This window comes from Malus domestica, chromosome 17 (assembly GCF_042453785.1).
Source record: "Malus domestica chromosome 17, GDT2T_hap1".
NCBI lineage: Eukaryota > Viridiplantae > Streptophyta > Magnoliopsida > Rosales > Rosaceae > Malus > Malus domestica.
In genome coordinates this window covers 23,356,819-23,384,381 of record NC_091677.1, presented here as the reverse complement: position 1 = coordinate 23,384,381, position 27,563 = coordinate 23,356,819, and the positions used below count along the sequence as shown (strand labels likewise).

At 37.1% G+C, this 27,563-nt stretch overlaps 2 long non-coding RNA genes across 2 annotated transcripts; one reads left to right on the top strand and one right to left on the bottom strand.

The window, feature by feature from the left end:
- Window positions 1-2,893: 2,893 nt before the first annotated feature.
- LOC114822705 (uncharacterized) lies at window positions 2,894-8,873 on the top strand. Its single transcript, XR_003770877.2, has 2 exons — window positions 2,894-3,374; window positions 8,400-8,873. It is a non-coding gene; the product is annotated as an uncharacterized lncRNA (long non-coding RNA).
- A 2,768-nt stretch (window positions 8,874-11,641) lies between these two features.
- On the bottom strand, window positions 11,642-12,564 carry LOC108169895 (uncharacterized). Its single transcript, XR_001786209.3, has 2 exons — window positions 12,273-12,564; window positions 11,642-12,173 (listed from the first exon to the last, which is right to left on the bottom strand). It is a non-coding gene; the product is annotated as an uncharacterized lncRNA (long non-coding RNA).
- Between the last annotated feature and the right edge of the window lie 14,999 nt (window positions 12,565-27,563).

Sequence of the window (27,563 nt, the reverse complement as noted above, 5' to 3'; positions counted from 1 at the left end):
TTCATCATCTTGATGGCTTCGGGTTTCAAAGTGCTCTAATCGCTCTACTAATTGCTACACTTGTCTTCTCAAATCCTCATTCTCGATATCACGAGTTTCGTGTCCTGGACCACATCCACTGCAACGACTACTTCGCACCATCGGTTTACAGAAAGGTTAACAGCAGCGGTCCCAAGGAGTTGCTCTGGTACCACTTGATGCAGGTCAGGTTATCCTACAGAGAATAGGAAATGAAAGCAGCTAGCAATAAAGCAATTGGAAGCAAATAAAGTTCTTTGATTAATAAACTCATAGAGTTATATTGTCTTATCTCCAAAAATTGAATACATCTCCTGCTTCCAGCAAACTTATAGGGAAGAAAATAAGACATAACATTACAATAAAGGCATAAAACAAGTCTCTAGGCATAACTTAATAACCACCAGTTCCCAAACTATTGAATAATTAATCTTGAAACTTGATGGGTCTTTTAATGTATCTTCTTGGTCTGTCTTTTGCAATGTTATGCGACCATTCAAATGGTCCATCATCAAATATATTTGACTCATTCCTTGTTTGTTGTAAAAAAGACATTAAAAAGTAAGAAGTCAAATGACTCAGCTGCCACATCATTTATGGCAGCCCCATTGGAGAACATATGAATGTCTTTTAATCATATGTAGCTTATTTAACATCGAGATCTTACTTTCTAGCTGTTTTTTTTTTTCAACAAACAAAGAAGGAGTCAAATACATTTAACTTAACTTTTTTTTGCATGGATCTTGTCACATCCCCGCCCAGGCCCCTACCACATCCTGGGTTCAACTCTACCGTAGCACGATATTGTCCGCTTTGGGCGCCGACCATGCCCTCACGATTTTGTTTCTGGGAACTCACGCGAGAGCATTCCCAGGATGGGTATTGTAACATCCCACATCGCCCAGGGGAGTGGATTCTGTAAGCCTTATATGTATATTCCCATCTCTACCTAGCACGAGGCCTTTTGGGAGCTCACTGGCTTTGGGTTCCATTGGAACTCCAAAGTTAAGCAAGTTCGCGCGAGAGCATTCCCAAGATAGGTGACTTATTGGGAAGTTCTCGTGTGAGTTCCCAGAAACAAAATCGTGAGAGCGTGGTCGGGGCCCAAAGCGGATAATATTGTGCTACGATAGAGTCGAGCCGGGGATGTGAAAATTTGGTATCAGAGCTAATCACTGCCCGGAAGTGTGTAGACGAGGACGTCAGGCCCCTAAGGGGGGTGGATTGTAACATCTTACATCGCCCAAGGGAGTAGATCCTGTAAGCATTATATGTATATTCTCATCTCTACCTAGCACGAGGCCTTTTAGGAGCTCACAGGCTTCGGGTTCCATTGGAACTCCAAATTTAAGCGAGTTCATGCAAGAGCATTCCTAGGATGGGTGACTCACTGCGAAATTCTCGTGTGAGTTCCCAAAAACAAAACTGTGAGGTCGTGGTCGGGGCTCAAAGCAGACAATATCGTGCTACGGTGGAGTTGAGCACGGGATATGGTGGGGGCCCGGGCTGGGATGGGACATATCTCATTGACAACCAATAGAATAAAAACTAAAATCAATTTTAATTATTTTTTAATAGTTAATGTAATTACGGTCCAAATATAATAACAAAATAAATATTTGATACATCCATTAGGGAAAAAAAAATTTAACATTTGTATTCAACTAGCCACACCAACCATTAAATGAAATATATATATATATATATATATATATATATGGCTTTTTAGCAAAAATATTTCCTGAGATTTGCATAGCTCCTTACTTTGGTCACTGAGATTTGAAATCGATATAATTGGTCTCTGAGTCTACCATCAATCATTGTGGTCATTCGGTGAAAAATTATGTTAAATAAGAATAAAAAAAATAAAACTACCCTCAATTTGATAAACAATATGCCAAAATGATTTGACAAAATTGAGGGTATATTTGTCATTTAATTCTTATTTTATGGAGATTTTTTATAGAATGACAAAAATGATTGCTTGTGAACAAACTTAGGAACTAATTCTATCAATTTCAAATCTCAAAAACCAAAGAGAGAATTTATGCAAATCTCAATAACCATTTTGACTAAACAACCTCTATATGCCACGCCCTCAAATTAGTTCGTTTTTATATCAAATAAATAAATTAATAAGTCACTAAATAGGTAAGCAAAGCAAATCATTTTGATGTGTGACGTTGGTGGTGTCCGCATGAGCAATGGTTTTGGTCGACTTTGGATGTCGGCATAGAAAAACAAGTGAGGGGAAAAACAAAAATGTTCCATTCGAATCAACTATACAAAGTTTGTTGGGTATTGTCTTCTTTTTACTTCAATGTCCTATTTTTCTTTCACCTGCACACAACCATGCACATAAATATTTCGAACAGATTCTATTTTCGGACAAAAAGATATTTGCACTTCAATTGCAATTTCTTTACAGTCATAGAAAGTGAAATGGCTAAATAAAGAGTGTTAGAGCTCATTTGTGAAATACTTTTATACGAAACACTTTTCCACCCATAAGTTTGTGCTTGAATTGTAAATATATAAAATTTTCTTGTTAAAAAATACGATGACTTTTTGATAAAAAAAAGGATAAATTACATTTTATCATCTCAAGTTTATGTGTAATTGCAACCTTATATAATATCTTTAAAACATTTCAATTTTATACACAAACTTATATTTTGTTGCAATTTTATACGTTCATTAATCAAACTGTCAATTTAATTAAGTGATGATGTGGTAAATAAATGACTCACATATTTTAATGACATGTTATATAACAAAAATGTTTAATTATAAAAAAATATTCAAATACGAAATAAAATCAAAACAAAGTAAAACTGGGCCCTCCCCCCCCCCCCCCCCTTTCCTTCTTCCACCCGAGCATTGGGCCTCCATCCCCTCCTTCTTTCTTCATCACCGCCACCCTCCATCCCCTCCTTTCTCCATCACCGCCACCCATCCAATGTCAGTCCTCCCCCTCCCAATCCCTAAAACCCCCATTCTCTAATTTTGCCAATTTCTTCTGATTCTTCTTCTTATCCCTAAAACAAAGTAAAAAGGTGCCCATCGGCCCCATCCGCTCTTATCCCTGACCCTGAGCGTACGGCCTCCATCTCCATCTCCTCCTCCTTTCTCCATACAACAACCGTGTTCATCCCAAATCTCCTTAAAAATTGCTGATTCTTCTCCTTCCCAAATTTCTGATTCTTAAATTTAAATATTAATTTAATATTTTTTATGATTCTTCTGCTTCCCAAATCACCTTAAAAAAATTCTCTCTAGGCCTTTGACCTGAGGTGACTTGTTTCAGAGAGAGCCCAACGTGTTTAGGCTGCATCTGATAAACTCAAAGTCGTAAGGTATTGCTTCAGAAACCCGAAACTGTATGGCTCGATATAAATTATTTTCCTTCGCCAGTTTTTGTATTTTTTTTTTCATATTGTATACACGATTTATCTCTAGCTCTGTCCAATCCCAACAAAAATGCTCCCATTGATCCTCATTTGATTTGCTACTTTGACGATTTTCACAGCAGATTTCAAATTTTCAAACAATTTTTTGTATTTTGGCTTGTGATTCTTGGGCTTCGAGGTCAATGTTCATGTGATTCAGGAGTTGAATTCGTCGTCTGCAATCATCAATTTGGGATTTGGGGCTTTCTGGATATGCAGCTGGAGAAGGAGGCAGTTTCTCTGCCCTCCCACCACTTCTGGTCTCCTCTCTTGTTTTGTGTTGTTACGGTTAAGTTACGTCAACATTTTATATTACTATTTCTTTTTGTTTTATTATCTCTATAAAAAAATATAAAATATTAACGTGGTTTAACCCAAAATTTGATGTGAAATTTAATTATCACTCAAATTAAAACCCTATGATTGTAGTATATGAAAGTAGGAATCGTTTTAGGCCGGAGATTAGAAGGGCTGCTAATTAACACAAATAAGATTAAAAAATACTAAACTAGACTCTATAAACTTAAAACTGACTTAAATGACTCAAAACAGCAACAAACAATAAAAAAGACTCAATTCTAGACCTAACAAATGATTTGGACGAAAATAAAACTTATCTTGACTCAAAAGACTAAAAGAAAATAGATTATGACTCAACTAACTCAAAACACACTAAAAAGACTCAAAACAGCACAATACTAGTGATTAGACTCAAAACAGACTCTAGAGAGTTATTTGGACGAAAATAAGACTAATAAGACTCAAAACACTAAATTGGACAGTTTAAACACTTTTCTAACTAATCTAAGACACTTAATTAAAATGGGGATTGATTTGGACGAAATTTAACTAAACTAAACAGATTGCAAAGCAAAGTAAATTAGGTGAATTGAATGGTGAAAACTTAGCCAGATGATCATTCTCCACACATAACATATGCATATAAACCAATTTCTAGTATTGTTCCCTTAGACTATGAATGACAACATCCCAAGTTAACCATGACAACACAAATTAACCATTATATTTTCCTTATTTCATTGAATTAGACGGGATAGGCATCACAACCAAATTATCCTTATCAAGTTCCCTAACTATGAAAAGCATGATAGAAAACATATCAAAGGTCATTAAGTTCTTTGAAAATCATAAGCATTGATGAGTCATTCGTAACTATGAAAAGCATGATACTCCTGCCAAGGATTTACTTAACACAATCGTGACTAGTAACCTCCACTACTTGTGAATATAAATTCATAACGATTAGGTGAAACTCCCTTATACTCTAACATCAAATTCATGCATACAAATTAAGTATGCATCCTCAATTAACATACATGAACAAGTTTTAATAACTCAGATAAGCAAATCACATTCAAGACTTTAGAAACAATAACTGGATGTAATCAATTCATATAAAGCATATAATCATGGCTTCGAATTCACCTCCAACTATAAAAAAATTAGTTCCTCATGTTCGCAATTAAACAAATATATCTTAAATTAAACATTGAAAACAAAGATAGAATACACCTAGAAACGCTCCAACACTCCAATGTCTTGAATGGCAAGCACGGCTCCAAGTGGCTTCTTCTTCTCCTTCCTTGCACAACTGCGGCACAATGGGGATTTTCTGAATTTAGGCTCTTGTATGTGTGGTGGATGGGGTAGAAAAATATGGTAGAGGGTGGGTTGATTACCTTCAGTTATTGTTTCGTAAAACATGAATGTGATTTACTTATCTGTTTGATTGATAACTTATTCTTGTGTGTTGATTAAGGATGCATACTTAGTTTGCATACATGAATCTGATACTAAATTATAAGAGACTTTCACCTAATCGTTAGGAACTTATAATTAAAAGTAGTGAAGGTTGCTAGTCACAATCGTGTTAAATAGATTCTTGGTTGGAGTATCATGTAGTTCATAGTTATGATAGCCTTGTCAATACTTATGATTTCCATGGAATTTAATGATCTTTGAATGTATCTCTATCATGCTGTTCATATAGGGAACTTGAGAAGAATAATTTGGTTGCAATGCGTTGTCCATTCAATTCAATGAATTTAGGGACATCTGAGAGTTAATTAGTGCATTCACAATTGATTTGGGGCATTGTCATTCATGATTTAAGGAAACAATACTGGAAATTGATTTATTTTGCATATGTTTATGTGTGGAGAAGGACCCTCTAACTAGCCTATTTCACCATTCAATTCATCCAATTTCATATCTAGTTTGATTTAGTTTTGCAATCTGTTCAATTTAATTAATTTCGTCCAAATCAATCCCCATTTAATTAAGTGTCTTAGATTAGTTAGAAAAGTGTTATAATCTATTCAATTTAGTGTTTTAAGTCTTCATAGTCTTAAATTCGTCCAAATAACTCTATAGAGTCTGTTTTGAATCTATTTGATAGTATTGTGCTGTTTTGAATAATTTGAGTCAGTTTTGAGTCTTAAGTGTTTAGTTTTGTGTTTCTAAGTCTAATTTTGTGTTTCTAAGTCTAGTTTTGTGTTTTTGAGTCATATTTGTGTTGATTAGCAGCCCTAGTTAATTCCTGGTCTAGAACGATCTCTACTGGCTTAATACTACAATTACATATTTAATAGGGTTTTGATGCGAAAATTAACTTAACACACAAATTAAACCCTCTTGTTGACAATTGTAGTATGGATAAGTAGAGATCGTTCTAGACCAGGGATTAGGAGAGATTGCTAATCTACTCTAAACTGACTTAGAAACACACAAATAAACATAAAAACACTTAATAAGACTCACAAGACTCAAAACAAACTTAAAAGACTCAAAACTGCCTAAAAACAACACTAAGGCAGTTTCTGCTACTAACACAAGTTTTGGACGAAAATTGATTATATCTTGACTCAAAACACTTAAAAAACACAATCTAAAATAAGTTCTAACTAATATGACTCAATATAGTAAAGGGGATTTTGGTTTTGGACGAAAATAAGGAAAACAAAGCAAGAATTAAAACTAAACAGATTTGCACGAAATTTGTTGAATTAGATGGATGATGGGCTAGCTAGAGGGTTCTTCTCTACACATGACACTTGCATTCAAATTGATTTCCAATTGCTTCTCTCAATAAGTCATGAAACTCAATACTCCAGGTTAACTGTGACAACACTTTTTTAACCTTCAAGTTCTCCTTAAGTTAATGAATTGGATGGGAAAGCACATACAACAATTCAAAGCATTCTCTAAAAGTCCCCTACGTGAAAAGCACAATAAAGGTACAATCAAAGATCATTAAGTTTTATGAAAACTATAAGCATTGACAAGGCAATTGTAACTATGAAAAACATGAAACTTTTGCCAAGAATTCACTTAACATGATCGTTTATAAGCGACCTTCACTACTTGCAAATATAAGTTTGTAACTATTAGGTGAAACTCCCTTATATTTTAGCTTCAAATCCTTGCATGAAAACTAAGTGTGCACTCTTAATAAACATACAAGAATAAGTTATCAATCAAACGGTTAAGCAAATTGCATTCACAACTTATGAAATAACAACTTAAGGTAATTAATTCATAATGCAAATATAATCATGGTTTTGAATAGCCCCTTAGCCAAGAAGGGCTTAGTTCCTCATGTTCACAAAACAAAGATACATAAAGTTAGACATTGAACACAAAGAATGAAAACACCTAGAAATGCTCCAACAATCCAACGTCTTGAATGTCAAGCACATCCAAGGGTCTCCTTCCTTCTTCTTTGTTGCGGCACAAGGGATGGGTGAAGATTTTTGTGGTGATTTGTGGTGGTGGATGGATATAGGTTGGTTATGGTGAAGGGTGGAGTCGTTTAGAATGGTCTGAAAAGGGTTTTATTTATAGGGAAATGAAGGGCTACGAATTTATTAAATTTGAAATCAGAAATCAATGGAAAATAGGCAAGAAAGGTGCAGGAATTAAAAAGAATAGGAAAGGGAAATTTGGCAGAAATTGTAGGACATATTTTAGGAATGTGTTTTGGGTCAGAAAATAGGCAAGAAAGGATATAAGGTGTGGCATAGGTTAAGGGAGAAAGGGAAAGGAGATTAGGGACACAAAATAGGGAAGAAAACAATCCCCTTGCACGACAAGGCATTGGACAAAAACAGGAATGTGTTTAATTGCAGGAACTAGGAAAACAAGAAAGGGAAACAAGGAAGGTAAAGTAGGAAAATAGGAAGGTGGGTGCGGCAAAGATTAGGGATAGATCTAGGTCTTCTAGAAGCATTTATTTAGTGTCCTAAAATATTTAGGAAGCCTCCTTGCAGCTGGAACATAGGTGAATTAGGATTACGAAAGTTTAGAGCCAAAGATGGAAACCTTCACAAATGGAAACCTCCAAGAATAGAAACTTCCAACTTTAGAAACTTTGGCTTCCAATTCTGAACTCTTTGTTCTTCATTTCTTTCATCTCATTATTCATTCCTGGCCTCCTTTGGTCTTCAATTTCGTCCATTCACTTGGCTCCAAGCATGTGTTATCCATTCCATGCCCAAAAATGCTCCAAAAGGCTCCAAAATGCACTTCTTTACCACATTAACCTTTTGGACCTACAAACACACGAAAATAGCTTAAAATACTAAAATAACTACGAACTAACAATATAAATGCCAAAGGGCTTTGAGGATCCTCACAAGCTAGATAGGGAGTACAAACTGAGGAAAGCTTTCTACGGTCTTAAACAAGCCCCACGTGCTTAGTATGATAGATTATCTTCCCATCTTCTTACTCATGGTTATATTCGTGGCTCTGTTGATAAAACTTTGTTTGTTAAGAAGATTAAATCTTATGATGTGATTGCTCCAGTGTATGGGGATGACATAGTTGTTGGGTTTACTTCTGATTCTCTTGTGAAACAATTTATTGATATGATGACAAGTGAATTTGAGATGAGCTTGGTTGGTGAATTAGATTACTTCCTTGGACTTCAAGTGAAACAAGAAAAGGATGGCATCTTCATTTCTCAAACAAAGTATGCCAAGAACTTGGTGAAGAAGTTTGGCCTCGAAGGTTCAAAAGTTGCTAAATCTCCCATGAGCACATGTAACAAAATTCACAAAGACTCTAGTGGCAAGGATGTTGATCAGACTCTATAGATAAGTATGATTGGCAGCTTACTCTACCTAACTTCTAGTCGACCAGACATCACATTTTCTGTTGGGGTATGTGCACGGTTTCAAAGCTGCCCCAAATAGTCTCACTTACAAGCAGTTAAGAAGGTTATCAAGTATGTTAATATTTAGTATATGATTATGGATTTTAGGGGAAATTTACACTTTTTTCGATTCCGTACGGGTTAGTAAACATGTATCAATTTAATGGGAGCTTAACCTATGGATACAAAAACAAAAAATACATTTCAAGAACTCCACTAGTTTTGAAGCATTTCGAAGAGAGACAAAAGTCGAAACCACAACAAATCTAGCTAAAAAATAATCAAATCAAATTTTAAAATTTCAATCGTGCCCTTAATAGACTTGTCCAAAACTACACCACTCATAAAAACGTCAATTGACTTTAGATTTGTCAAAATTAATTTTTGCAAGATCAATTTTATAATGTTTTTGCACATTTGCCAGAATAGTTTCACAATACATGCACTTCTGCAAGATTAGTTTAAAAATTCTAGCAATTCTACAAGATCAGTTTCAAAATTCATGCATCCAAATTATCAAACCTCAAAATCAAATACTTTAAGATAATACTAGAATAAAAGCTAAAATAATTCTCATAAAAAAAAACTCATAAATCTAGGTAACAATATGAAGAAGAAGAGAATGAGAGAGAGAGGTCAGAAGGAGGAGAGAAAAAGCGAGACAAGTATTGAAGAGAAAAGAGGAGAAGGAGGGAAATAAGGAGATATAAACTCATCTTCAACCATAGAGGGGTAAAATTGTGAATGAAAAGGCAATTAAAATAACAACTCTAACATCACCTAACACATGGATAATGTTGGAACCAAATTCACGCACTGTTGAGGACGAAGGAGTTATGCAAGTCCGACCACATGTAAGAAAGCAAACAATCGTAGTCAGACTTTGAGTACCAGCAGGATATCGGCCAAAGGCTTTTCGTAGTCAAGTTAGTAAGCAATATTAAAACTAAAGTAGGGGGCAAGAGAATAAGCAAAGATTATGCATTATGCAAATGAAGTGCTTTATATGCGTTACCAGAGTTATGCCCTAGATGACAATATTTATAATAGTCGGGAGAGAGAGCTTTTAGGATATGAAATCCGTATTGAACTGGGACAATCCATGAGGATATCTAGGATTTGATATAGGAGTGGTTACTTATGGCCATGCCAATATCTAGATTGCAGGAATCTCTAAGAATATAGGAAACCGGTCTGATCCCCAGTCAGATTAGGTTATCGTGTCTTGCAGAACAAAAATAGTTAACTCAATGAAGTCAACTGACTTTGCTTACTTTTCTAGAGTACAACAGAATGTGGTGGCATCGTTGGTCCGTTTTGAGCAGCTTAATTTGATTGGAGTCGTTGAATTTATGACTCGACGTCTAAGGTGCACATATTCCGATCCGCTCTACTTTGGCCCTTCAAAATTCATGGTCTAGTAAATACCCCTAACTATAGGATGTACACCTAAAGGCATTCTGAGCATCTCTATGAAAGCGAATATGCTGATTTCCCAGTAGAAAGCTAAAAGCCTCTCCCAGAAGTAACTGGAGAGTTTTCTCGTATATCATCATGTTGTCATTCGTGGGAAAAGCCATGAGATCTAGTATATGAAAACTAAAGCCGTCGTCGAGCTTTGCTCGAATGTGTATTAGATGACCGATCTTCTGACCAGGTTTTCTTCCTTTGATCCCCGCTTGCTCGTGCATTACGCTCCTCATTAAGGTCTGTTGTGCGTACACGATTGGCATATGAAGTCAATCACTAAACCGATAACTAATTTCAAATACTTGGCTTGAATCCTTTGGTTAGCTTCTTCATCCTCTTCTCCTTAGAGAGAAGCTAAAAGAAGTGTTATAGTCTAGTGAAGCGGGCCATATACTTCACAACTGTATTAGTGCCCTACTCGATAGTAGCGTACTCCGCCTTGAGCTCATTTCGAAATGATTATGGGAAATCTTGCTTGTAAAATGTAGTATGAAAACGCTCCCAAGTAATGGATCTCACAGCTGCTAGTAAAGAACGAGTAATCTACCACTACTAATATGCTTTACTTGTCAATATATACACAGCAAGGTCCACCTACTCCTCAGATAAACAACACAAAACAGTGAAAATTCTAGCAATCTAGTTGATTGAAGACTCAGCTGCCCGTAAATCAGTAGTACCATAAAATGAAGGTGGCTTATGAATGTGGAACTCTCCATACAAAGACTTCCCTTTAGGAGAAGTTGCACAAACATGGGCCTGCATAAGCTATGACAAATCCTCAATGGCCCGGAAAGCCCCATCGGGTTTATCATAATCATGCCTAGCCTCCTAATCAGTACCAGAAGCTTTGTCATCGTTAGGAACATCATCCCCAATCGGCTGGGTTGCACCGTGTAAAGTCGTCTTCATATGTTTGAAGAATGAAAAAATTCAATGTAAGCAAATAAATAAAACTCGAGTCAACTCATGCCAGGTCTAGCTACCTATGACCTACCAAAGGCTTCCTTATTCTAATAAAAAGGTATAAGAATTCAATACCTAAGCTTTGATACCACTAAAAGTTGTCATACCCTGATCCCGACATATGTCTAGGATCGACACATGACGCTCGATTGTAGGGGGTGTGAGGAATACATACAAGCTACCCAAATACAAACTGAGATAGAAATTCATAATAAAAGTAAAGTGGTGGGGTCTTTATCATAATATACAACAATTGTACAACAAATGCAATCACTAGGGTAATATGCTCGCAACCTCTCAAAAAAGAAAATCCAAAAAAAGTACGAGGAAAGATATAGGGGTAACCTAAGTATTCCAAGCTCTCTAACCTCTAATTGCTACCCCAAAATCTCCTCGCATCTACTCAGACCTGTCTCATGTACAATCACCCCCTACACTATGGGAATGGTGCACCGGGCAAAGTAACAACAAGGATAAGCTGCGAAACTCGTATGATTGACAATAATCCGATGTATATGAGAACCATAAAACAAGTCCATAGATCACAGTTTACAAACATCAATCATAAAATCATATTTTATAAAACCATAAACAATCCGCTGACAATCCCGAAAGAATAACACATACATCCATCAGCCTTTCTAACTCAAACCACAAAGGTTCTTAATCTATAGTTCATAAAAGCACAGAGAACTAGGGCTAGAGGGATGCAGTTCGACTAAAGCATACTACTCTTAAGCTTCCACATTCTAGACCGACTTCAAGGAACAAACGGACCAACAAAGACAAAGGATGCGATTACAGACCACTTAACAAAATCTTACACAGATCAGGTTCCGGACTATTTAGCGAAATTCGACAAAGACAAAGGATGCGATGTCGGGCTATTGCCACACGTCACCGTAAGCCACTATTGGCCGACCACGAGCCGCCTTATGCCATCACTTGTTCTGCTAAGCGTGGGATAGTCTTGATGGGAATCTCAGAGTTTATACCTGAGGGTCCTAACAAAATATTCCCCTTCCTTCAACCTTCCTCCGTCATCGGTTGTGTGGACAGCAGCAGTCGGAATCTGGCAATTTTCGCTGGAATTTCTGAGAATTTTCAAATGCTTATAATTGTATCATTTTTCAACTAAATTTGACGATTCATATACCAAAATGAAGCTAGAGAAGGATAGAACACATTTATACCTATTTGAAGTCCAAAAATTGGCTGGAAACTATCTGAAATAGATGGGAAACTCTTGGCCCATTTTGAAGCTCACGGTTCCTTAGTTAGGTTGTTCACGAAACAAACCCCATAACTGGGTTTGTGGGGACAAGATTAGCACGATGTGATGTTTGTTCATTGATAAAACGTTTAGAAATGAAGGTGGTGTGGTGTGTTTTTCCACGGTAGAAAGGGAGAGAGTTCAACAGATTTTGAGAGAGTTTGAGAGAAGATATATGAGAGTGACCGAGAGAAAATGAGAAAGAGTGTTCAAGTTGTTTTTTGGGAGTAGGCCATACGTGGCTCACAATTTAAGATCAAAAAAGGATAACCACATGTGCCAAATAAATGGTAAATTACCAAAATGTCATTGATGTTCCAAGACTTGAGAATCTTCGTTCTAGCTTCGAATTACATTCCGCTTGCGCCTATGTATTCATATCGACATGTACTAACCAAATATGCCAAGAAATGTGGCAAAATATGGAAGGATCAAATACGTCCATGTAAAACTCTATCTAGCCCAACATAGGCATTTTCGTCATTTAGCATATTTCGATAAATGATACACTGAAAATAAAAATGCGTCGTGGCAACAAAGAGATACGAAATAGAAAATCTAAATAGTGAATGAATTTCACAGCAAGTATGTCTTCTAGTTTCTTAAACTGTGAGAGGATAAAATTCGGTTTTGACTCCTAGGCCAATATCAATCATCCAAAGAGATGATGTTGCATAAGATAAGCCTATGATGGGTAAACTAACGAGAAAAGTCCACCAAAAACATGATAACCATGTGTGTGCCATGACTCTTCATTCGCATATAGCAAGGAAAACGTGTCTGACATTGCACGAGGAACCACTAAGGAAGAAGGAGCGAAAGACATATCATTGTACTTGTTCTCTAAGTGTCAGAATCTTAAAAATAGGGAAACAAGTCAAAGAACAAGGTACGCAATCAAAACCCTTGGTTAAAGAACATGAATTTAATTGACTGACTTGAGCGTTGGAGTACCTTTTGCAGGTACCCCCACCTAAACGAAGTTTTAGAGAAAGCCTGTTCGAGGATGCCTCTGACGAGGGACTCGGCGAACATGTGGATTACGATCAACGAACCTGTGGAGGTATTTCTTCATGTAGGAAATTTCGCACAAACAGTTGGCGCCGTCTATGGGTAATCTCTCACAAAATCAAGTTACAAACATTACTAGATCCACACAAGAAGTTCTAAATCATTCTGGAGACGCAGGCACTCGATCAAGACACTCAAGGTCTCAATCCCAAAATTATGAACCCGGTCTCGCCATGGAACAATTTAGAAAGCTAATGGAGGAATTGCGTGAAACAAAATAGAAAGTAGAAGAACCTTTGAAGAAGGCTAAAGCGAAAAATGTAAATGAGGACATGATCGGGACCAAGAGACAACATGCAGAAGAAGAAGATAAGGATGGTAGCTCGAGTAGCTCGCCATCCAGCAATCGTGTTGAGGCACCAAAAAATCGGAGCGACGTTGATCATAAGGAAAAATGAACTAAGAAGGTAAACATGTTGATCTGCAAGAGTAAATTGAAAAATAATGAAAGGATATAAGCCATAAACCTCGACAGAAATTGCCTTGGAAATGGTCATCGCCATTCACAAAGGACATTCTGAAAGCTAAGATACCTGCTAAGTTCACCCAACCGAAGTTCAAGCTGTTTGAAGGTATGATCGACCTAGTTGAGAACACTTACCACTTATAACAGTAGATATGCTTGAAGAAACGATGAGGCCCTCCTATGCAAGTTATTCCCATCAAGCATTTAGGGATCATCTTCAATTTGGTTCAGACAACTGAAACCGAAGTCTATATGTAGTTTCATGTAGCTTTGTGAAGCATTTATATCTTAATACGCCTACAATTGGAAGCCAAGAAAAGATGTTACGATCTTGTTCAACACCAAACAAAATGTTGGCAAAAGCCTTAAAAGCTACATGACAAGGTTCATGGAAGAAATGTCCACCCTAGAAAAATGTGATTCTCACACTGCGCCTTTGGCATTTTGAGATGGGGTGTTACCCGGAAAGAAGATGCATAGGTCATTAATCGAAACTCTACCCCTAGAATGAGGAAGGTGATGGCTCGAGCCGATGGAAACATTAGATTAGAGGAAGAAGAACTTATCCAGTCAAAGTGGGCCACCATCATTATTGCTACACCCCAGGTGAGTACTACTATGCCTATCTTGAAACCCACGACACAACTGAGGTAAGAAGGAAGATTTTCATGTGATTTGAAAGATGGTTTTGTTGATAGACCCATACCTAATTGCCCATACACCAAGCTCATTATGGGTTTGGCCAAAATCTTCTATAAGAATAAGGGAAGGGAATCTTTGTGCACTACAATCGAGTGCTACTAGAGAAGTAAGACATGAACAAGATGTGTGCTCTTCACAACGACTTTGGCCATACCACTAGCGATTGTCGAAGCCTGAGGAACCAAGTGGAAGCCATGCTGAAGAAGAGGATATTGTCACAGTATCGCTTAAAATTGAGAGATGAACGTAAAAACAACGAATGACTTAAAGTAATAATAGGAAACATTAGAGTAGATGAGGGGCTATTGAATATGAATGCTATACATGGCGGACCCTAATCCCCAAAAGGACGTATGGTACGCTCTTGGTAGTAAAGGTAAAAAGCCGAGAAGTCTAGGCGAGTGCACAACATAACATCAACCCCTAAAATGTCTACAGCACTAGAGAATCCGGGGTTATCTCCTTTAGCTAAAAAGACCTTGAAAGGATTCGATTCCCTCACAATGACATATTGGTTGTGACCCTACACGTTGCCAATTAAATAGTGAAAATGGTAATGATTGACGGGAGGAGTAGTATAGTTCATTCTGGAACACCATTAGGAGGATGAAATTTGACAAGAAAGAGATAAGCTAAATCCAACCCCCATCTATTAGTTTGAATGAACTAAAGCCCGACCCATTAGAGATGTGATTCTTCCCGTCACTACAGCAGGTAGGACTATTTTCATCATTTTCATCGTTATCGATGCACCGAGTGTGTATAACGCTATTATGGGAAGGGATTGGATCCATCAAATGGATAAGGAAACATCAACTAGATGTCAAGTGATGAGGTGTTTATCAACCGACGGGCAAACGACAATAGACATCAAAGGGGATCAGTTGGAGGCTCGAAAGTGCTACAACATGGCAATGGGCATCAAGGCAGCAATGAAAGCAGATCAAATCACAAGTTCGCATAAGAATAAATCTATAGCAATTAGTAGAGGGCTCACCACTACAGGAATAAGAAAGTGACGATCAAGAACCTCTGACTATAGAACCACTGAAGGCAGAGATTTTGGATCCAACCGATCTTGAGAAATGAATATGACAAGGATTGACCCAGAGGTGGCATGTCATTGGCTTAATGTTGATTTGAGTTATCCTGCACACCAACAAAAGTAGAGGAGATTAACGTTAAAGCAAAATCAAATTATCAGCGTAGGAGTTGATAAACTCCTTGAAGTTGGATTCATTCGTGATGTTTGGTGCCTAACTTGGGTTTCGAACGTCATGGTAGTGGGAAAGAAAGATAAGGGAAAATGGCGTGTGTGTGTAGACTACACTAATCTAAATAGGACATGCTTGAAAGGCTGTTTTCCAATTCCAAAAATTGACCAGACAGTGGATGCTATGACTGAGTATGCACTCTTGTCTTTCTTAGATGCTTATTCCAGTTATAACCAAATTCATATGGTAGTTATAGATAAAGAAAAAACTACTTTTATCACTGAGCATGGATTATATTGCTACACGGTAATGTCTTTCAGACTCAAGAACACTGGCTCAACTTATCAGACGCTAGTGAACAAGATGTTTAAAAATCATATTGGAAATACAATGGAGGTCTAGATCGATGATATGGTCGTCAAAAGCAGCAAAAGTACCAACATATGGATCATTTACACAACACATTCAATGTAGTGAGAAGATATCGCATGCTGCATAACCTGGCAAAGTGTGCATTCGATGTATCTTTTAGGCTGTTCTTAAGGCACATAGTGAACAATCGAGGAATTGAACCAAATCTAGGGAAAGTTGAAGCCTTGTGAAACATGTCAGATCCAGTAATGTCTAAAGACATTCAAGTGTTAACTAGGCAAATCGTGGCCCTTAGCCGTTTCATCTCATGATCATCAAACCAATGCAAACCTTTCTTTTAAGCCATTCTAAACATGAAAGGAGATGTGTAGGGGCATAAGCAAAGGGAGGCTTTCGAACAGTTGAAGAAGTATCTCACAAGCCCGTTGGTGTTGACTATTCCAAAGAAAGAGGAGCCGTTGTGCTTATACCTAGCCATAAATGAAGGAGCAGAAGGTCCGGCTCAACGACCCATATTTTATGTGAGCATAAGTTTAATTAATGTAGCAAAGAGGTATTCAACCATTGAGAAATTGGTGTTGGCCTTAGTAATCGACCGATCATGGCTATTTTATCCAAACCATACTTATTAGGAAGAATTACTAAATGGGTCATCGAACTTAGTTCTTTTGGCATAAAATACCGACCTCAGACTGTAGCCAAAGGTTAGGTACCTTGTAGAGTGCTATCCTTGTGAAAGTTTACAGGGTGAGTGCGAGGAAATTACAAAAGTTAACCTAGAGAAACTAAGTGGGAGCTATATGTGGATGGCTTATCCAATCAAGTAGGAGTGGGGGCATGGATCATTTTAATTTCTCATGAAGGGATAGACCTGGAGTGTTCAATTCGGTTGGATTTTCTGGCATTTAACAATGTGGCAGAACATGAGGCCATGATATTGGGCCTTGAACTCGCGAAACAATTAAAGATAAGCCGCATCATCATGCACAGTGATTCGCAACTCATTATCGGCCAAACAACACAAGAGTACGCAACTAAAGATGCTAAGATGGAGACATATCAATAGTTGGTAAAAAGGCTGGCAAATGGATTCAAGTATTTCGAACTGAAGCAGATACCTAGGGAGATGAACGAAAGGGCGGACCACCTAGCATGCACTCTGTCTGTAACGCAAGAAAACCTAAGGGTAACTAAAGTGGAGTGTTTATACTCTCTGAGTATTGGAACTGTGGAACCAGATGTGATGTAGATAGATGAGCAAAAGTCAAGACTTGGCAAACCGTTGCTAAAGCAAGCTCAAGTTGAAGATGAGGACTGTTGGGTGTCGCCGATCATAAACTATATAAAGAAAGGAATCCAGCTAGAAGATTCAGTAATATATGCAATCATTAATGACACATTCTATAAACGGTAATTTTTGGGACCTTACCTCAGGTGCTTAAATCCAAGGCAATCTGAATGGGTTATAAGAAAATTACATGAATGAATGTGTGGGAACCACTTTGGAGGAAGAAGCTTAGCACATAGAGCATTAACTTAAGGCTACTTCTGGCCATACATGGCTTAGGATGCAGAGCAGTATGTAAGAAAATGTGATAAATGCCAAAAGTACACCTAGGTAGGACCTTTGCCACAAGCAAAGTGAGCCATGGACATCGTAAGCCCGTTGCCGAGGGCACTTGGGAATAACAGGTTCGTCCTTCTCGCCATAAACTATTCATTAAATGGGTATAAGTAGAAGTGTACATTTCTCTTACACAAGATGACGTAGTAAGATTCGAATAGCAAGACATTATATGCTGGTTCGGCATACCAAAGGCAATTGTGATGGACAATGAGACAAAGTTCAATAATCAAAATTTAGGAGTTATTGCACAAAGAAGGGGGTCATATTATAGTTCTCTTCCAGAGGTTACTGCAGGGCAATGGTTAGCTGAGAAGACAAATCGAATGATTTTCGCTTGCTTAAAGAAAAAATTGGAACAGTACAAAGGAAAATGGCATGAGAAGCTACCCAATGTATTGTGGGCTATCACACCATGAAATGGAAGCCAATAGGTGAAAGCCCATTCTTCCTCGCTTATGGCACTGAAGCGGTTATCCCCACGGAAGTTAGTCTGGTGATTCTACCTATGATTAGAACATTAGTTGTGGAAAATGGAAAGACTGATCAGCAGCTAGGCCATAGCCTCGATTTAGTCGAGGAACATAGAGAGATAGCCGTACTATGACTTGCGAACTACCAGAACCAAGTTGCCACTTACTTTAATAAACGGGTCAAATCAAGAAGGTTCAAGGTAGGTGAATGGGTATTGAGAAAGGTCATGGAAAACACAAAAGATTTGAATGCAAGAAAGCTTTGATGCATATGGGAAAGACCATACGAGGTGACCGAAGCCTTTGGAAAAGGGAGCTTACAAACTCAGGCATGTTGAAACTAGTTGATATGTGCCATGCCCTTGGAACACAATTCATTTGAGAAAGTGCTACATTTAGCTTTGCATATTTATATCTTCCATAGTTAAATTTCTATTTCCAACAATGTTGAAGGGTGAATCCCTTTTTGTCTTCATTGCATGTCAAAGGGTGTATCCTTAGATGTCTTTTGACATCTTCTTATTGTATGATAAATAAAGTTCGCATTTTGTTCGTATCTTCGACTAAAGTCCTAAGAACTAGCTGAGAACATAAACCTAAGATCAACGGTCAAATACCCTAGGCCAAAATTTGAGGCCAAGGACTGAAGATAAAAATAATCAAAGACCGAATCAAGATCGAAAATCCAAGATCGAATGGGCGAAGACCAAATCAAGAGAAAATCTAAGATCGAGCGAGATAAGAAAACCCAAGATCGAATGGGCAAAGATCCAATCAAGATCAAAAATCCAAGATTGAATAGGTAAAGACCCAATCAAGATCGAAAGCCCAGGACCGATCAGGCAAAGGCCTAATCAAGATCGAAAATTCAAGGTCGAATGGGTAAATACCTATTCAAGATAAGAATTCATGGTCAAATGGTTTAAGAACGATAACAATGGGGTGAATTGATAATTTTTGCAAAGAACAATTTTCCTCCACATATATGTCATGTGTTTGTGGAAGAAAAAAGGGCATTATGTGTGCAAAAATAAAGGCTCAAGTAGTGCTTGGGACGTATTCTTTTTCCCAACCGTACAGGGAAATATCTTTTATTAACAAGAGAAGAACCTCTTAAACGTTCGATACATAACGCAATAAAAGTCGAGAATGAAATAAGCACTAAACATACTAGTCATCTAGTCATCCTAGTAGAATGTGAAAACAAAGGTATCATCACTACTAGATATCCTAATAGCGGTTGGACCTAAGGGCCCAACTTATTACAAGCAAGATTAAATCTAATCTAACGAGATGGGGATATTATCCCAATTTATAGAAGAAAATGTCGCCTTAGCCTTGGAGTGGAAATAGCAAGTGCCATGTTTAGAACCATCATGTATGCCATCTGAGTGGGCAGCGAAAACGTAACGATTGGCAGCCATCAATTCCCCTGTATGATGATCCATCTGGTGTTTGGCATGCTGTAAGTATCCTTTTAGAATCTCACTTTCATCCAATAACAGGGAGTAATCAAAGCATCAGGGACAACATGGGTGGCGAGGGGGAGGTGCGCGAGAAGGACCCGCTTCATCTCTTACCTAAGGGCCAGAAGAATGAGCGATAGAGACAAGCTATGCCTGCTGAAGCTTCAGTCGTCGGAAAAAATGGAATTTTCTAGCCAAAACAAAAAATATGGTACAAAATCTAGCTCATTCTTCTCACCTCTCTTTCTCATCCCCTTGTTCGAAATCGAGGTATGAGGTCAACCCAAAACCCATCTCATCTCTTCTCACCTCTCTCTGGACTTTCATCTCTTCGAAATCAAAGCTTAGAGATCTGAGCTCAACCTAGAGCTCATAGAGCTCTTTCCACATCCTTCTCTTCCAAATGAGAAAAGTGATGCAATGGCCTAATGATTTTTAGTATTTATATGTGGGTATTTTAGTAAGGAGAAATTAGGATCCCATCCCTATTTTTTCTACTCCATTGATTAAGACCTTATTCATTTTCAATTTTTAATCAAGGTCCTTAAATTTTAATAAGGTCATTAATTATTTCAACTATATTATGTCAAGATAATTAAATTTTTTTTCTTTTCAACTAAATTGTATTTCTAAATATATTCATTTAGTGTTAGAAACGTTACATTTGGTATATTAATAGCTATGGCTAAACTTTGTATCATATATTTATATTTTTAGTTTGTACCCATTTTTAATTTGCAACCCTTTTTTTAAATTATACCAATTTTCTTTTCAGTTTTTATTTGTACCCATTTATTAATTTCTTTTTGTGCCCATATTTTAAACTTTTATTTGTACTCATAATTGTTTAACCTTTTATTTGTACCCATAATTTTTTTCTAATATATCCATTTTTATTTAAAAATTACCACTTTGTTAAATGCAAAATGTACCAATTTTTTTCGTTTTGTAAGTACCATTCCTATTATGTAAAATGTACCCATTTTTTAATGTACAATCTATTTATTTATTTTTTAAATCTAAAATGTACCCATTTTATTTTTTTATATAAAATGTACCCATTTAATTTATATAAAATGTGTCCCTTTTTTTGGTATAAAATGTACCGATTTTTTGTATGTGAAATGTATATACATTTTTATATAAATGTACCAATTTTTTATATGTAAAATGTACCCAAATTTTATTATATAAATGTACTCATATTATTAAAAACAAATATCTAGAATGCACCCATAAGCAATTTTTTTTATTTATTTTTTGTTGAAACCCATAAGCAAATTTCAATAATTAAATTGGTGGTGTAAATGAAAGAATAATAATGGTTTGAGTTATTACATCTCTTTTATTATTATGTTATTTATGTGGAGATGGACTTCAATCTAAAACCTAAAATGCATAAGGTTTGAGTCTATAACAATTAGTGACCAGGGACCGCAACTAAACTATCCCTTTTAGTAATTTCGGTTTTGTGCATGGTTGTGCATAACCGGTTTGTCCTATTTTTGTCCCAAGATTAAGAAAATATCTTATTTCTGGTTATTTCCCTTTAATATATCACTGCCTTGTTTGCAGCACATTAACACACAAATTCTCTAGCTGCGTGCAGGGAAGATGTTCGCTCAAGCTTGAGTTTATTCCTATTGACCAAGAACTTGAGCGTACTTTATGAGAACAACGGAGGTAGCAAGTGTTTCAAGAAAAACCATGGGTTCAATAATGGTGGAGATAATCCTCCACCACTGCCATGCCACTACTATAACCAAGGCTCATACGTGATTATATAAAACCAACGGAGTACAACGTACAGTCATGCGTTGTTTTGGCTCCAATTGCGCAATGATTTGAGATTTGCCCACAAATCTTTCAATTGTTGCCTATCTTATATGGGAAGGATAAGGAAAATCCATACCATCATATCAAGGCATTCATCAAACTATATTCCACATTCACTTTCACCAATGTTAGTGAAGAACAAATTTGACTTCATTTATTCCACTCTCTTTAAGGGATAAAGTGAGCAGCTGGTTGGATTCTCATAAAGAACCAATCCAATTATGAGGTTCTCTTAGACAAAGCGATTTGGACAAGCACTTCTTGGATAATTTTGTCCAAGCTGGTTGGATTCTCTTTAGACAAAGCCATTTGGTGTTGGAAACGAATCAATCCAATTTTGAGGTTCAATTACGGCAAATCGCTACTACTCTAAGTCCATTGGAGAGAGCACATAGTCAATTTCCCAGTCAAACGGAACCTATTCCAAGGACACAAAGGGAGCGCTAAGAACAAGTCAATGTGATTATAACTGTAGAGAGCGGATTTAAGATTGATACAAAGGAGGGTGACCCATTGGAACAAGAAGAAGATGGCAAGGTAAATAAGAAAATCATGAGCAACAATTCACTTCCAGTGAAAGAATGGATTCAAGTGACCAATAATCGAGAATATAATATTAAATACTCATTGCACTGTGATGGTAGTGTTGAACACACATATATTTGTAGAATTATCAAGGAGACGGGCCAAAGGCCCACTTTTAACAACACCAATGGTAGTGTTGAACACAAATATATTTGTATAAGTATCAGAGAGACGGGCCAAGGGCCCACTTTCAACAACACCGATACTATTCCCAACTTGCTAACTACCACCTGCACAATCCCTCAGGTGTGGAGTTTTATCACAAAAGGCCTCGGTATTAGTTGGAGTGGAATTAGGGTATTTAAACTCTTCTTTTGCCATTGATACGGCCGATGTGAGACATTTCAACAATATTACAATTGAGGATTTGCCTTTCCCTCAATGTCTTATACAATTGATGAAGGTTGAACTAAACAAATGAGAACCCAATGATGATCATATTGAAGCTATCCACCACTTTAAGTAGTGGAAAGGTGAATGATAACAAGGCTGAAATCCAAAAATTAATGAAAAAGAAAATGAAGAAGTCACTGCAAAAAAAAGAAAGCAGCTTGATAGGCATTTTGGGAGCTCCCTAAAGCCTAAAGCAATGCCACAACCCTTGACACTGATAGGTTGATAGATATGCATAGTGTGTAAGATTGCATGACGTGTGTCTTATTGTAATTGGTTGGGATATAGAGTTAGTTAGAATTGTTGATATTGATATAAGCTATAAATACCATATTGGAATGTAATTATAAATATTGAGAAATAGAAAATACAAAGTGTGAAAATTCATCTCTCTCTCTCTAGTTTAACATTTTCTCTCTCTCACTACATTTTCTTTCTGCAATACACCATTGTTGACATGGTATCAATGCCAATCGTGGCTACCGCCATTGATTGACGACTTGGTTGCTTCCGCTCGTCTAGTTGCTTGTTTGCTGGTGTCGCCGTTTCTTTGCTTTGTTTGTCGATGTTGCTAAGTCGATGGTCGTTCGATTCACGTCAGTGCTAAAACCCTAAGATTTGAGGGTTTTTGTTGCATAATTGCGCGCTTACTTGGGTGTTCATCGCTGTCGATTGCAAGGTGTCTCTTTTTTCATCTTGTATTTGGTCACTGTGATCTTTTATTCTTTGATTCGATTCTGTCGTCCAATGATTTGTGCATTTGCTTGTGTTCAAGATTCATTGTTCTTCTGTGGTTCTCGACTCTGTGTTGTTGAAGTATTGATTCTTGTTGTCTTTTGCTTCACTTTTGCGATTTCTTCGTGGTTACGGAACTTGATTGTTTACAATGGTAAACCCTAATCAGTTAGCTCTTACTCAATCTCTGATTTCTTTATTAATTCCAAGTGTGGGAAATACAGTGACAATGAAATTAGATGATTCTAACTATGTTACCTGGAGCTTTCAACTCGACTTTCTCTTGGAAGGAAATGGCATCATTGGTTTCATTGATGGCTTCATTCTCTGTCCTTCGAAAACTGGAGAAGATAAATCTATGGATGATCTTGTTGATGCTACTACAGTCATTTCTGATGCATACAAGATATGGCAGATTCATGATAAAGCTCTTATGACTCTTATTGCTGCTACTTTATCACCTTCTGCTTTATCATGTGTAATTGGTTGTCAGAGTTCTAAGGAAATGTGGGATAATCTTCGTGAAAGATTTGCTAGTGTCACTCTCACTAGTATTGTACAAATGAAGATAGATCTATAGAACATTAAAAAGAGGCTTGAGTCTATTGATTAATATCTTCAACGGATCAAGGACTCTAGAGACCAATTGGCTGCTGTTGGAGTTACTATCTCTAATGAGGACATTGCTATTGTGGCTCTAAGACGTCTACCCTCTGAATATAACACTATAAAAGCTATCATTCATGGCAAGAAGAATTTAGTGTCTCCCAAGAAACTTAGGTCTCAATTAAAGGCTGAAGAGTCCATACTTGATGAAGTTCACAAGCAAATTCCCTTAATGTCTGCTATGTATGCTCAGAAAGCTCAGACTCAATATGATCAAGGACAATCGTCTGGTTCTATTGGGATGCAAGATGGCTCTTCTTTGGGGTATTCTCAGATGCCTATACCTGGATTTTCCCCTCTGCCAATGCCTGGATATCATAATCAAATGCCTGTACAGATTACTATGCCTGGTTATCAACCATTTGCTTTTCCTTCTCAGTATGCCTCTGATTCCTTTAACAACTTCCGAGCCAATAATTTCAAGTCTAAAGGAAAGGGTAAAAAGTTTTACTCAAGTTATCAGCCTTCTCAGCATAATTTCAAGTCTAAAGGAAAGGGTAAAAAGTTTTACTCAAGTCATCAGCCTTCTCAGCAATCTCAGTATGGTGCTAATATTCCTTAGAATGTTCCTTCTATTCAATCACATCCTGGTTTAGCTTACAACCCATTACAAATTTGTGACAAGAAAGGTCATTCAACTCTCAATTGTTTTTAGAATGGTTGTCAGATTTGTCATAGAAAATGACACACTGCAGCTACATGTGTTGATAGAAATGCTACTAGTTCTCAACAACTTCTAGTCACTTCTCAATAGTTTCCTATAACTGGTTCTTCTCAACACTCACCTAACTATTACTCTTCTGAACCTCCTCAATTTCAACAAGCTCCACGATTTCAGCCTTATCAACTAGTTGTTATGCCAGCCAGGACAAACTTAGTTATTAATGCACCTCAACAAGAGTTTTGGCTACTTGATTCAGGTGCAAACAACCATATGACTTCTGACATCACTAATCTTTAACCTGCAACTCCTTATCCATTACATGCGACAATCACTGGTGCTGGGGGTGAAGGTTTGAGTATTGCTCATATTGGCAACACTTCATTTCCTACCCAATCACATACTTTTCACCTTAATTCAGTATTACATGTCCCTCAATTGCCTCAAGATTTGTTATCTATGTATCAATTGTGTAAAGATAACACTTGTTGATGTATTGTTGATAAGTATTCCATCTTTATACAGGACAAGGCCACAGGGAAAGTGTTATACCAAGGACTGAGTAACAATGCTGTCTACCCAATTCCAATTCTTAAGTTTTCCCGATCAAGAAGTCATACTCCAACTGCTTTTTTGGGTCAAAATGTGTCCTCTGAACTATGGCATTGTAGGCTAGGGCATCCTACAAATGCTATTACTACTGCAACACTTAGGAATTCCTCCATTTCTGTTTCTTGTAGTAAAGACTCCATTACTTGTATCCCTTTCTTACAAGGCAAGTTTTCCAAATTACCATTCCCTGGTAGTGCTTCAAAATCAATTTTTCCTTTTGAAGTCATCCACTCTGATGTATGGGGTCATGCTCCAGTAACATCTTTAGAAGGGTTTAGGTATTATGTGTCCTTTGTTGATGAATGTACAAGATATACATGGGTTTTCCCTATTATCAATAAAGCTGCAGTTTTATCTATCTTTGCTCAGTTTGTTTCTTATGTTCAAACTCAATTCAGTACTCATGTCAAAATATTCCAGAGTGATGGTGGGGTGAATATGTGGGTTTAGCTTTTAAAGCCTTTCTTAGAGCTAAGGGTATTGTTCATCAAATGTCTTGTCCATACACCCCGGAACAAAATGGATTAGTTGAGAGGAAAAACAGGCATTTGTTGGAAACTACTATTACCCTCCTTCAAAAAGTATCTCTACCTTCTCATTTCTGGTTCTATGCTTATGCCACTGCTTCATATCTATTCAATAGGATGCATACTCTTGTTCTTCAAATGCAATTTCCATTTGAGCTCCTGTTTAAATCTCCCCCTAAACTAGATCACTTGAGAGTTTTTAGGTGTGCCTTGTTATCCTTCCATGAGACCATATAGGAGCAACAAATTAGATCCCAAAACTACAACATGTATTTTTTTAGGGTATGCTTTACAGTACAAGGGGTATATATGTTTTTCTCTCAGAACAAATAAACTCATTGTGTCTCGACATGTTATATTTGATGAATACAGTTTTCCTGGTTCACTATTGTCCTCCTCTCCTTCCAATAGTGCTGCTTCATCCACCTTACATGCATTTAAACCTGTGGTGCATCCCAATACATTTACGCATTCCTTGGTTATTGCTATACCACTGCCTCAAGTGTCAACATTATTGCCCTCTAGACAGTCAACTCTTATTGTTACCCAGTCTACTTCTGCATCAACTGATAACACTTGTGGCCTTCTCTCTCCTTAAGCTCCATTCAATTCCAGTGCGTCTACTCAGTCACAGTCTCTCAGTAATACAGAGCTACATCCTGATGTTACTTCTTCTTAAGTTGATACTCTACAAGTAATACAGAGCTACATCCTGATGTTACTTCTTCTTAAGTTGATACTCAACAATCTGTGCTAGTCTCTACACTCAATACACATTTTATGCAAACTAGATCAACCTCGGGTATTGTAAAGAAGAAAGCTTTTTTAGTCTCTATTGCTGATGATCCTTCTCTTACAGAGCCTAAAACTTTTTTAGCTACTTCTAAGTCTGTGCCATGACAAGATACAATGAAAGAAGCAATGCAAGCTTTGGTTCAACAACATACTTGGTCACTTGTTCCTCTTCCCTTAAACAAAAATCTTGTAGGTTGTAAATGGATTTACAAGATTAAAAAGAACTTTGATGGCTCTATAGCTAGGTATAAAGCTAGATTGGTTACCAAGGGGTTTTCTCAGGAGGCTGGGTTGGATTATTATAAGACCTTTAGTCCAGTTGTGAAACCTACTACTGTGAGGTTAGTCTTATCTCTGCTGCTATAAATGGATGGAAACTTAAGCAATTGGATGTTAAAAATGTCTTTCTTCATGGTTTTCTTGAAGAAGAGGTTTATATGTCACAACCACAAGGTTTTCAGGATCAAGTACATCCAAACTATGTGTGTAAGCTAGAACGATCTTTGTATGGTCTCAAACAAGCCCATCGGGCATGAAATGAGAGGTTCACAAAGTTTTCATTTTCTTTGGGATTCAAGTCATCATATCAGATTCTTCTATCTTTGTTAAGTCTGTTGGTACTGAAGTGGTTGTCTTTCTTCTTTATGTTGATGACATCATACTCACAGAAAGTTATGACAGTTTGGTTCAATCTGTGATTGCTCAACTTATTCATGAGTTTGATATGAAGGATTTAGGTCTATTACATTTCTTCCTTGGACTACAAATTGAGTATCAGTCACACGGGTTGTTTGTTCATCAAACCAAGTACATCAAGGAGATTATACAAAAAGCTAATATGATATACTCTCTGTCATCCTAATCAAAAACTTTTAAATCATGGTAGCAATCATGTTGCAGTTCTTAGATATTATCGAAGTCTGGTGGGTGCTCTGCAATACTTAACATTCACTCAATCTGATATAGCCTTTTCTGTTAATCAGGTTTGTCAATATATACATTCTCTTATTGAG